The sequence below is a fragment of the Pempheris klunzingeri genome, chromosome 3 (assembly GCF_042242105.1).
Source record: "Pempheris klunzingeri isolate RE-2024b chromosome 3, fPemKlu1.hap1, whole genome shotgun sequence".
Lineage (NCBI taxonomy): Eukaryota > Metazoa > Chordata > Actinopteri > Acropomatiformes > Pempheridae > Pempheris > Pempheris klunzingeri.
In genome coordinates, this window is record NC_092014.1 from 13,174,868 (window position 1) to 13,185,797 (window position 10,930).

Here is a 10,930-nt window from a genome sequence, read left to right on the forward strand (position 1 = left end):
CTCACATCACACAGCGCAACACTGGATTGATTGGTGGTAGCCGTCACCTTGAACTGTCAATTCTTTCATCTAGAACATGTACTGAGCTGTCAGAGCACAAATGAAGTGTGTGTTATAAACTTAACCGTCTGTATGTGTGTGTGTGTCGGTGTGCACAGAAGTGGCGTATAGTGGCACAGAAGTGTGTATGTTCGTGTGTTTGTGAGCATTTGTGTGTGTGAAGCCACTTTTCACTGAGCTAGTCAGAAGTTGTGACAAGCAGGAAAAGAGAAGTGCAAAAACCCAGCGACGTTTGGTGGTGGGCTGTTAATCACATAATGATTCTTTTTCTGGTACACACAGACGCACACACACAGCTTACATTTTTGGGCTGAGACAACAGAAATCAGACACAGCTTTTGGTGGAACATACTAGATAGATTGGAATCCAATTGATGTACTCCTTTGAAAACATGTGGATATTTAAAAAAAACCCACAATTTTAGATGTGAGCTGATGGTATCATAATTACTTGGAAAGGAGCTGATTTTCTTCTCCCCTGTTTGTTTGTTTACAGGGCATTTTGGCCTATGAGCTGAACTATAAACTAATTAACTTGTCATAGCTATCGGCCTTTGGTGGTGTGGCAATGTACACCATTAAACTGTGTGCCTCTCAGCATCGGAAAAGAGCCAAAGCCTGCATTATTATCCCTCATCCCAGTACAAACGATAAAAAGAACTGAAAAAAACAAAACAAGTTAAGACTCTCATCTGGGTTAACACCAAGAGCCACAATCTTACGTTTCACATTAAAGGTATGCCTTTTTGCTTTCGCATTATCCACAAAGCTGGTTTGCGATTTCTCTTGTGAGAAAATACAGATCCATGTCTCTTGACATTTAGACATTCTACAGCTTTAAGACGGCAACAGACTGGAAACGCACACGCCTATAAACATTCCAGCAATTAAGTCCTTTCCTCTTCCCTTTATGCCCCTTCTCACCTTACCTTCTCGAAGGCTGAGGATGCTCTATATATTATCAACTGAAATCAGGTCACTTTATGGTAAAATCATTGTTTTGTATCTATACATTTGTCAGTTGTTTCAGTTTCTGATTGCCCTTAATCTGTGATTCCTTTATCCTTTTATTAATGCAGTCAATCTGTGTTTGGTATAAAAGATACTACATACTACATGTTTGACCCAGCAGTATTTGATTAGCTTAATATTTTCTTACAAATTTAATATACATTTAAGCTTTGTTGGATTACTTGCGTCCTTCTTCCTCTATCTTTATGGGCTCTATGCTCAAAGTCATTAGATAAATGAACAGATGAAATTGCTCAATTAATCATAGGTGTTGCCCAGAGGTAGCAGTGCAGCCACTTTCTTATATTTACTATATTTCATTTCAATATGGCCTTTTTTTATAGTCATAGTTTATATTGCAAATGTGGTGTTCAGCATATCTATGTTTGCATAACGTAACTGGAATTGAGTTATGCATAAAACCTCAGCAAACCTTTTATTATAACCATTAGTACTAAATATGAAATGTGTAGTTGTTTGTACTTCAAAATGTTCGGCATACATTAAATGGTAGAAGCTGCATAATAACACTAAAATGTAGCTGAATTATTCATGTAAATGTTGAAAATGTATCTGATTCAGTGGTGGTTTTATAAAGCCTGAGGTTTAAAGAAAACTACAATTATGTCCTGTATTTTTAATTATTCTTAAACATTCTATATTGTTTATTATGTCAACATAATTCTATGAAATACCACCCAAAAATTCAGCACCACAACCTCTGATGCATGGCAGGTGATTTCCATTCATTTACATAGTGTGCAAGTATTCCCAGTGGTTTTCTTATTAAACATTTCCACATGGTCCACTCTGTTTTCATCCTGCAAATCCATCCTGTAGGATTACTGTGGGTGAGGGGCTAAAAATAATGAATTTAAAAATATTTAAGCGCATTTAAAGGAAAATACCAAAAGGCAAAGGAAAGGAAGGAACACGAAATTTTTCATTAGATGAATGTTTTAACACATTCAGCCTGTACAGACCTGCAGCAAGTACAGCACATACTGCATTAATGCAATATAATAAAATAGTTGCCTTAAGAATGATTCGTGGGATTAAACAGAAAAATACTGAATGATGCATGTTTTGATAGGTATATGTTTATTGTTTAACATTTGTATTCAGCAGCAGATGTAGGAAATATGAAAAGAGTCATGACTGCAATTATATATTCAGACTATGTTGAATAATCATCACACATTGCTTTGGCTGGTGACACACAGCGTCTGAACCTTCAGATGTATATAATACTAGTAGTTCCCACAAATGTAAACAAAACTATTAAAAAATAAACACCTTTATGATGTTGAGCATTTTCCACAGCAGCTGGGTTTCAGAATTGTCGTTTGCAAGATTACACATGTTTAATGCCATTATCAGCAGGGGTTAGCTGACAAATTAAGTGTCGCCTGACTGTCACACACAGACTGCTGTGTGATGGCCCTGATATTGCCACCATGGGGGAAAACGATAAAATGAAATGCGTTTGAAAAAGGTGCTTAGACCAAAAATTAATTGTGCATCACAAATTTCACATATGTTGAAGTACTCTTATTGTCACCATTCAGCTTAGTCATGGTCATATACTGTACAACCTTGAGGCATCGCAATGCAATGCACTTCAAGAAATCAGAGTTCATCTGATTACAAAGCAGGCAAAGAGTTCCCAACATTCACTGCATGTCAAACGGAGTTCGGTACAAAATGACCGATTTGCAAATTTGTTGCAAATGTAACTACTAACTGAACTAAACAAGGATGTAGGTTTGATCTGAAAAGTAGTGAAAATTTGGGAATTTTTCATTGCTTTTATCACAATCCTACACAATATACTAAGACTATACTATATACGAAAACAAAGCTGAGAAATTGTCAGTAAAATCACAGCATTTTAACTTTCGAAGAGTTCAATTATAAAGCTCTCTATGATGCCTGTATGGACAACTACTATGTGATGCACAGGCACTGACGATCGTATTTGTCTAAGTTTTGGAATTGCACATGGAATAAAAGGTTTTTCTAACAATTGCATCAGTGAGATAAAATTACATTGTACACATCTGTCATTCGCTGATACCTGCATTTACAACCACTAAGTGGACGTGGTACACCTTAACTTAAAAGAAATAAAGGCCACTCTGTTCACGCGCTTGAAAAAAAAAAAAAAAATCAAATCAGATGGATGTGTAAAGTGTAGAGTCTTACCTGTTAACTCCTCTTTTCCTTCTCTGCCTGGTGCAGGCTTTCCCTCCTTCCTTTCCTGTCTCTCCCCAATGTCTGTATCAATAACAAAGCCAAATGAAATTGAATGGAACTCCTAATTTGCTGAACAAGTTATGAAAATGAAGGGAACTCGTGATTTGCAAAACAACACAAGATGATGAGTTAATTCCCCAATCATGTGCTTACTGACAAATGTTATTTACTGAGAGATGCAAAGCAAGTGAGCTAACTCAGCCATTTACTGCATAAATAGCTATTTCTATTTACCAGAAAATAAGATCTTATATATCTCTATCTGAGGTTCAAGAAAATAATTTATTGTAAGATATGAAAGAGGGGAAGTCAGAGCAGCAAACAAGCAATCCTGGAAGAATTACTAATGCATACATGAGAGGAACGAGAGGCAATCAATGAATCAAATGGTTTATCCAAAAAGAAAAGAAAAAAAAACAGTGGCTGTCACAGGCTTGACATGATTAGATGACCGTCCTTACTTACGTACCACAAGGCTAGGCAGACTTGCTATAGCCAACAAGCCTCACAAGAATGACGGAGGAATTGCAGCCAAAATTTTAGCTGCAGCTCAAATATGTCGTGAGTTACTCTTACTCTCCACTTACTCTACTTAGCATGAAGCACACATCCACTGAGCGAGAGAACGAGAGAGCGAGGGGCTTTGGAGGACCAAGAAGGTGATACGATTTTTTTTCGATTGGACACAAATTGAAGCTACTCATGTTAGTTTCCTCAATGTTACAGGCCTAGCAAGAATTTTATTAATGTTATCATTAGACATAAAAATAAGTTGTCATTGAATGTAATCCAGGATTTTGCAGCATCGTTCACCTCCATTCGTGTCTGCCAATAGGGTTGGTATAAACTATGTGTCAATTGGGGCCCACTTGTACATTTTTGCCTTGGGGCTCATTAATAAGCAGTTATGAAAACCCACACTTGAATGTAGATCCAAAATGTGGCAACCACAGTGAGGGGAGGAGGCATTTTGAAACTGCCTCTCCAGGAAGACATTCATAGTGCTTCACTAGGCTGTTCGCATGAAAAGTGACAGAAATAGATGTGTCAAGAAGGAAAAAAATAGAACTTTATCACCTCCACTCAGCTGACCAATATTGGTGTGAATTGGGTGTGAATTCTGAATTGCTGGTTTCAGAAAGTTACAAAAAAATGATCGGACACGGCCCCTCCAGTTCTAAAAGGGAGAGGTGTTGTGGGGTGGGGGGGGTTCCGAAGCTATTCAACCGCCAGACAAGTCATTCTGATATATATATATATATATATATATATATATATATATATGAGTATAGTTTTAGTATAAGGGGAGATGGAAGAAAAAAACACATTAGCCAAAAAATTGTAGTACTAGAGAACTGAACACAAGAAGATTTAGGCGAACAAAGTGGAAATGAAGTGGTGGTGTAAAGCATATTACAGGTTAGGTTTGCTTACATGTGTATTTGTACTAAATTTGTTAGCATCTACAGTATTCATATTTGTGTCTGCACTTAACCTAAATATTCTCTGCATTTCAGAAGGTGTGAGAAAGTAGAACAGATGTGAAACAACAAATCTGAAATGGTGTCACTAGCTATTGAATTCTTAAAGTTAGTTCCTCGTACTTCCTCATTCATGTAGCTCATTTATAGTAATGAAGTTCTGCATTTTATTGAGTGTGAACTGCCTGTAGAGATCCTGCCGTATCTGTTTAAATTAATAGCCGACAGTCTGTGCTTGTCCTCCATTGCTGCTTCTTTTATCCTTCAGCCAGAAGTCAGGCTTGAGAGATAGAGTGATACATGTGGAGGATTTAGGAGCACCGCATGACTTATACATCCTCATATGACAAACCAGACACCTGTTTCACGAGCAGTGGTAAAAATAGCCATCTCTAGGGAAAACGAAACGGACACAGGAAGACTCAAAAAACATGCTGGCAGACAGTATGAAAGGCACAGCTTTCACACAATTTATCAGAGAATATTACCGTGCTTTTGGTCTTACATGACCTTCATCTGGTGCGTCTTGATATAAGCTAAAAGCTTGACAATTTGATTAAAATTCTGCTTTGACAAAGTGTGCAGAAGCTGTTTGCCTTTTAAAGTTCAATATGGCCGAATTTTGATAAAGTGTCATGGTTTGTCAGTTCTCATTGTGATGCAGCTATTTTAACCTGATTCCATTTAGATCTAACGAAAAAAAAAACCTTAATGTAATTATTATAAAGCCAGTGGCAGTAAGGGAGAAAAATCTCTGACAAGGAGCGTGTACTGCAAAAAAAAAAAAAAAAAAACTAAGTGCTTAGTGCATTAGTGAATAGCTCTGAGGCATGTTTGTGTGATGCCATGATAAATGTTAATAGCTGTGTTAACATACAGCAGGTTATCAGCTTGTCATTGTTAAACAGCTCTGAGTGCCATTTTTCTAACTGTATAAATGCAGCAATTACAAAAGAAAATTATGCTAATAAAGAAATGTGGTTTTCATTAGATGCCGCCGTCACCAAGATCTCTCGTCTCACATTTGTCATTGCTGGTGCCATGATGTTCCCTTGTCCTCCTCTGCTTTCTCCTTCTTCTATCAGACAAACACTATTTAGGATTTTAAGATGTTATTTGATCATTAGCCATATAATAATGTTACACTGGATGCTCTTAGACCTTTTGGCCTGGGTGAAAAAGAAGCCAGGGGCAAATTGGAGCTGAACACAACATTAGTCGTATACGTCTGTTGTCTTGGTAACAGAGAGGAAAAAGAAGTCAATGCAGAAAACAATGGTTTCACAAGTGAATGACACTTTAAAAATAGTTTATTCTGGGAAGGGTCCATTGTTTCTCTGCAAAACACAAACAAGATTGCACCCACAAACATAAAGCTGCCCACACATGTGTGATATGTAAAAACGCACTGACATTTCTACTGGATCTACAAATATGAGGTGACTTCTCTTTTCAGTCTTGTGAGTTTTGAAGGGAACTTTTCTTATCAAAGAACTCTCCCTCTCGCCCTCCCTCCCTCCCTCCCTCCCTCCCTCCCTCCCTCCAGCCCATCATATCGCTCTTCCTTCCCCTGTGTATTTGTCTCCCTCCTTGTCTATCTCTTTCACGCGATGAGAACTTTCTCGATTTTCATTTTGTCTTGACCCGTTTTAAAGAGATAACTGTCGAGTAGGCAAGATAAAAGTGTCGTGCATATGCGAGAACAAATGTGTGTGTGTGTGAGTGCGTGTGTGTGTGTTTGCGTATTTGTGGATGTTTAAATCTGTGTGTGCAGTGCAGTTCAGAGATAGATATTCTTGTCATCGGAAGTTGAATTATCTTGATTAATAATTCAGGTGTTAACATCCCAAGTTTTTACGTCCTCCTCTCTTTAGCACTGTAAACAATAAACAATGATATCTGCCTTCTACAACTATCGCTGAGTGAATGCAAAATAAAACTAACAGTAGAACTTCTGCAGGTTGTTTTGCTTATTTTCTAATTTGAGATATTTTACAATGGAAACATTTACACAGCTACATACAATGGAAACAGCAGTGTTGTAGTTACCCTGACAAAGATTCAGAGTTCTCAAAATGGCAGCAAAGTCACACCACAGTGTTTAAGCATATCTGTGCTGGTATCTGTGGTTATGGGGGAATGAAGTACGCTGCCTCCTCATGAATATTATATGAGCGAATGACAGATAGATGGGATCAATATGCCAGCCATATTGAATGACTTTAATGTCTCATAATGACTGCTGATCTTGGCTTAGCCTCTCAAGAACGAGGAGACAGATAATGCCTATAGCCAATTTGTGAATTACACACACACAGACACACACACACACTAGCAAAAACATCCAACTCCCTTGAGTGACGTACAGTGTGCAGAAAAAAAACTGTGATTTGTTTTAATGTTTATTTTAATTCATTTTAGCTTATGTCTTTTGCTTTAGTTGTTTTAGGAAAAGTTTATAAGGTAACAGTCTATTGTGCCCTTTTCTTTATTTCATTAACATTTTAGGTTCAGTTGCATACATGAGATCTTAAGTACATTCACAAACAAATTCAAGCATAAAGTTCCCTCACAAAGCTGGCATGAAACCTCCAGTTGTCTATTTATGGGAGTCAGAGAGAGCACTGTTTTCATCATTTCCCTCTATGTCTACCCTCCAACCCTTCCCAAGTGTCATGTTGTCATGCCAACATCTTTTCTAAACCAGGAGACAGGAAATGATTGCACCCCAACAGCACTTTCTCACACACACGCACAGACGCAAGCTTGCAGACACGTACGCACACACACAAACACGCCTATATACGCTGAGAAAGTGAAAGCAGACACCCACGTCCACCCACACACACTTGCACACACAAGTGCACACATACATGCACAAATAAGTACAATGTAGCATACACAGATATTCAATAAGTTACTCAATGAATACATAAACACACAGTTCATTATGGCCTTCGGGTTTCATTTGGGCTTAAAGGTTGTTTTTTTTTTTACTTTGGAAACAACAATTTAAGTACAAAAAAAGATTAGGTTAAAAACTAGTATATGGCTGGATCGTGTTTGGTCAATGAAATATAATGCGGCCAAGTGGTCAGTGAATTGCTGATTATTAAATGTTCATCTGCAATTTGTTGCAGCGTTCCAGGTAATATTTGTTCCTTGAGTGTACACAAGTAGTACATTACGTGACATGGTAAGGCTATACTCGAGTCATGTTATAAATGCACTTGCAAGAGAAATACTTTCCACTCATATCTTAAGATGATCAATTTGAAAAATAATTTATAATAAAGCAAATGCTTCTCAGTAGTAGTAGATGATAGAGTTTAGTACTGTAGGAAATGTTAAAAGGTAATGTTAAAAGTATATTTCTGTTTTTCATGTGTATTAAAAGAATACATGACATAATTTAGTGTGTAACAATATACACATGAACAATAGGATGAGGCCATGATGTTTTCTTGCATTGCAGAAGAGCTGACCATCAATTTATAGTTTGTCCACCACCAGGTATGCGCACTTGTTATTTTTTCTGCTCTCCTTTTCGATGGGGTACAGTACTCTGTGACACTGTGGCATTACTTCATGTGGAAATCAAAACAGAGTCTAGTTCCTTTTAATTCTTTCCTTTTGCTTTTGATTGGTTCTTTCTGGTGAGAGCGAGTCTTTAAGTTGTTGGTGTACCAATATGATGAATGAAAGATTATGTACAGAAACCAGTGAACATTCAAAATTAGTTTTTATAATGTCTTTAATCTACGTCTCAGGGTCTTTGGGTGCATTGTCTGGGATGCTGGAGAACATGGGATTGTCTCGTATGCTTTGAGTTCCTTTTATAATTTTGTCTTCACTAGCGCACTTTTTTGGTAGAGTTTTAATGGATAACTGCACAAAGTTGTTTGCTTTTCAATGGATGTGATGTGATTGTGGGAGTGTCTGGAGTCCATATTGTCTTCTCGAAAGTAGAATTAGTGATCGATAAAGGCTTCCGAGTCTGATAAATCCTACATTATGATGGTAATTCGTCCCGCGTAAGCCACATGAAATGTGTGTTTGTTTGTTTTTTAAAAAGTAGTCCAGCAGTTTTTGTTTCTGTCACGGCTGGCTCCTAGGCCACAACAAAGGAAGAGGTGCAAGAGAGGCTTTACTGTAATTAAAGACCATTTTAGTCAGGGGACCTGCAAAAGAAAAGCAAGAGAGAGAGAGAGAGACACAACCAAGGCTCTGGGGCCGTAACAGTTTCAATCGTTGGGATTTCCTTGTATGAAGTGCCTTGGTTTGCCTTGCTGCTTGACAGACCAGTGGCATAACTTCATCACTCAGTAAGTCAGGGACAAACTCTCACATTTATAGGACTGGCCCTGCTTCGCTGCAGTCCAGCCAATGACTTTCTGAACATAAAGTCCAACTTTCTAGCTGTTTCTGAAGCACTTCCGTGACAAGTGAGCAGTCCCGCTGAGTAATGGTCATGATTTGTGCTTGAAAGCTCTGTAAAAACAAAAAGTAAGTTGGACCTTGTCTTGAGCATTTTTTCTCTTATTTCTTTTTAGGTTCCATTGTTAACGTACTATTGGCACATTTTACATAGCTGTAAAATTTACATTTCTTGTTGTTACATTTGTTGAGTATGCAGAATGAATATCAGCTGAATTCAGTATGTAATGAGGCACATAATCTTCTCAGAATATCTAAAATTTTTGATTGATGAATAATGCATCAGCTACCTAATTCTACCACTGCTTTATTCTACTGTGTCTTTCCCAGTATACATATGCATTGCATTGCTCCCAGTTGCATTTACTGATGCGGGAAATTCATGAGTTCATAGCATTCTCACTCATTTAAATTATTTATTTGTTTATGCATTCCTATTTATAGCAAGTCAGGATGGCAAGTATCCAGGTTTCAGACCTCTGAATCAGCAGCCACATTTAAAATTTTGTCAAGAGCCAGTTGGTTTGGTGTAGCTCTTGTGAATGACTGAAGCAGGTAAGCCAATGAACCTGGTTAGACTTTCTCACTGGACAACCCTGCATTTAATTTGCTGGACCCCCTGCCTTGGCATCTTCGCTGCACTGACAGATGACCGAAATGTGAGTTAAATAGATTAAAATGCTTCACATTACAAGCAGCACAGAAGAATCTTAACAGAATCTTAAAAATAGATCCAGCTTCAAAAGTTTGAAATTAAGTTTGATATCATGACTAAGACATAAAATTGAGAAAGATATGAGGTAAGGTATGATGAAATGCACCATGTGTGTAACTGGATAAGACAGACGAGTGACATAAGCCTTCAATGGATGTGACCAAGGGAGAAGAATGGGACACACGAGGAATAAATAAGAAAATAAGACACAAAGTTCCCTCTGGTCACCATGAAGACGGAGGAATTGAACAGGGGGTATCCTAACTTGATATTGCTTATCCAAAGAAATTCTACCTCTACTCTGAGCTGCTGTTTATTTGCGGTTTCTGGGGCTGGTAACTCTAATGAATGTATCCTCTGCAGCAGAGGTAACACTTGTCTTCCTTCCCTGGGGTAATCCTTATGAGAGCTGGTTTCATCATAGCGTTTGATGGTTTTTGCGACAGTACTTCAGGATACATCCATCAATCCATCCATTTTCTATACCGCTTATCTGTCAGGGTCGCGGGGGGAGCTGGAGCCTATCCCAGCTGACTTCGGGCGAGAGGCGGGGTACACCCTGAACTGGTCGCCAACCAATCGCAGGGCCACATACAGACAGACAGACAACCACTCACTCTCACACTCACACCTACGGGCATTTAGAGTTACCAATTAACCTAATGTGCATGTCTTTTGGATTGTGGGAGGAAGCCGGAGTACCCGGAGAGAACCCACGCTAGCATGGGGAGAACATGCAAACTCCACACAGAAAGACCCCGGGTTCAAACCGGGATTCGAACCCGGGACCTTCTTGCTGTGAGGCAACAGTGCTAACCACAGCACCACCATGCTGCCCACTTGAGGATACAGTCAAAGTTATTTTCCGGATTGACTGACCTTCATGTCTTAAAGGTAGTGATGGACTGTCGTTTCTCTTTACATAATTTGAGTAGTTCTTGCTGTAATATGGATAAGAACAGTAGTCGAA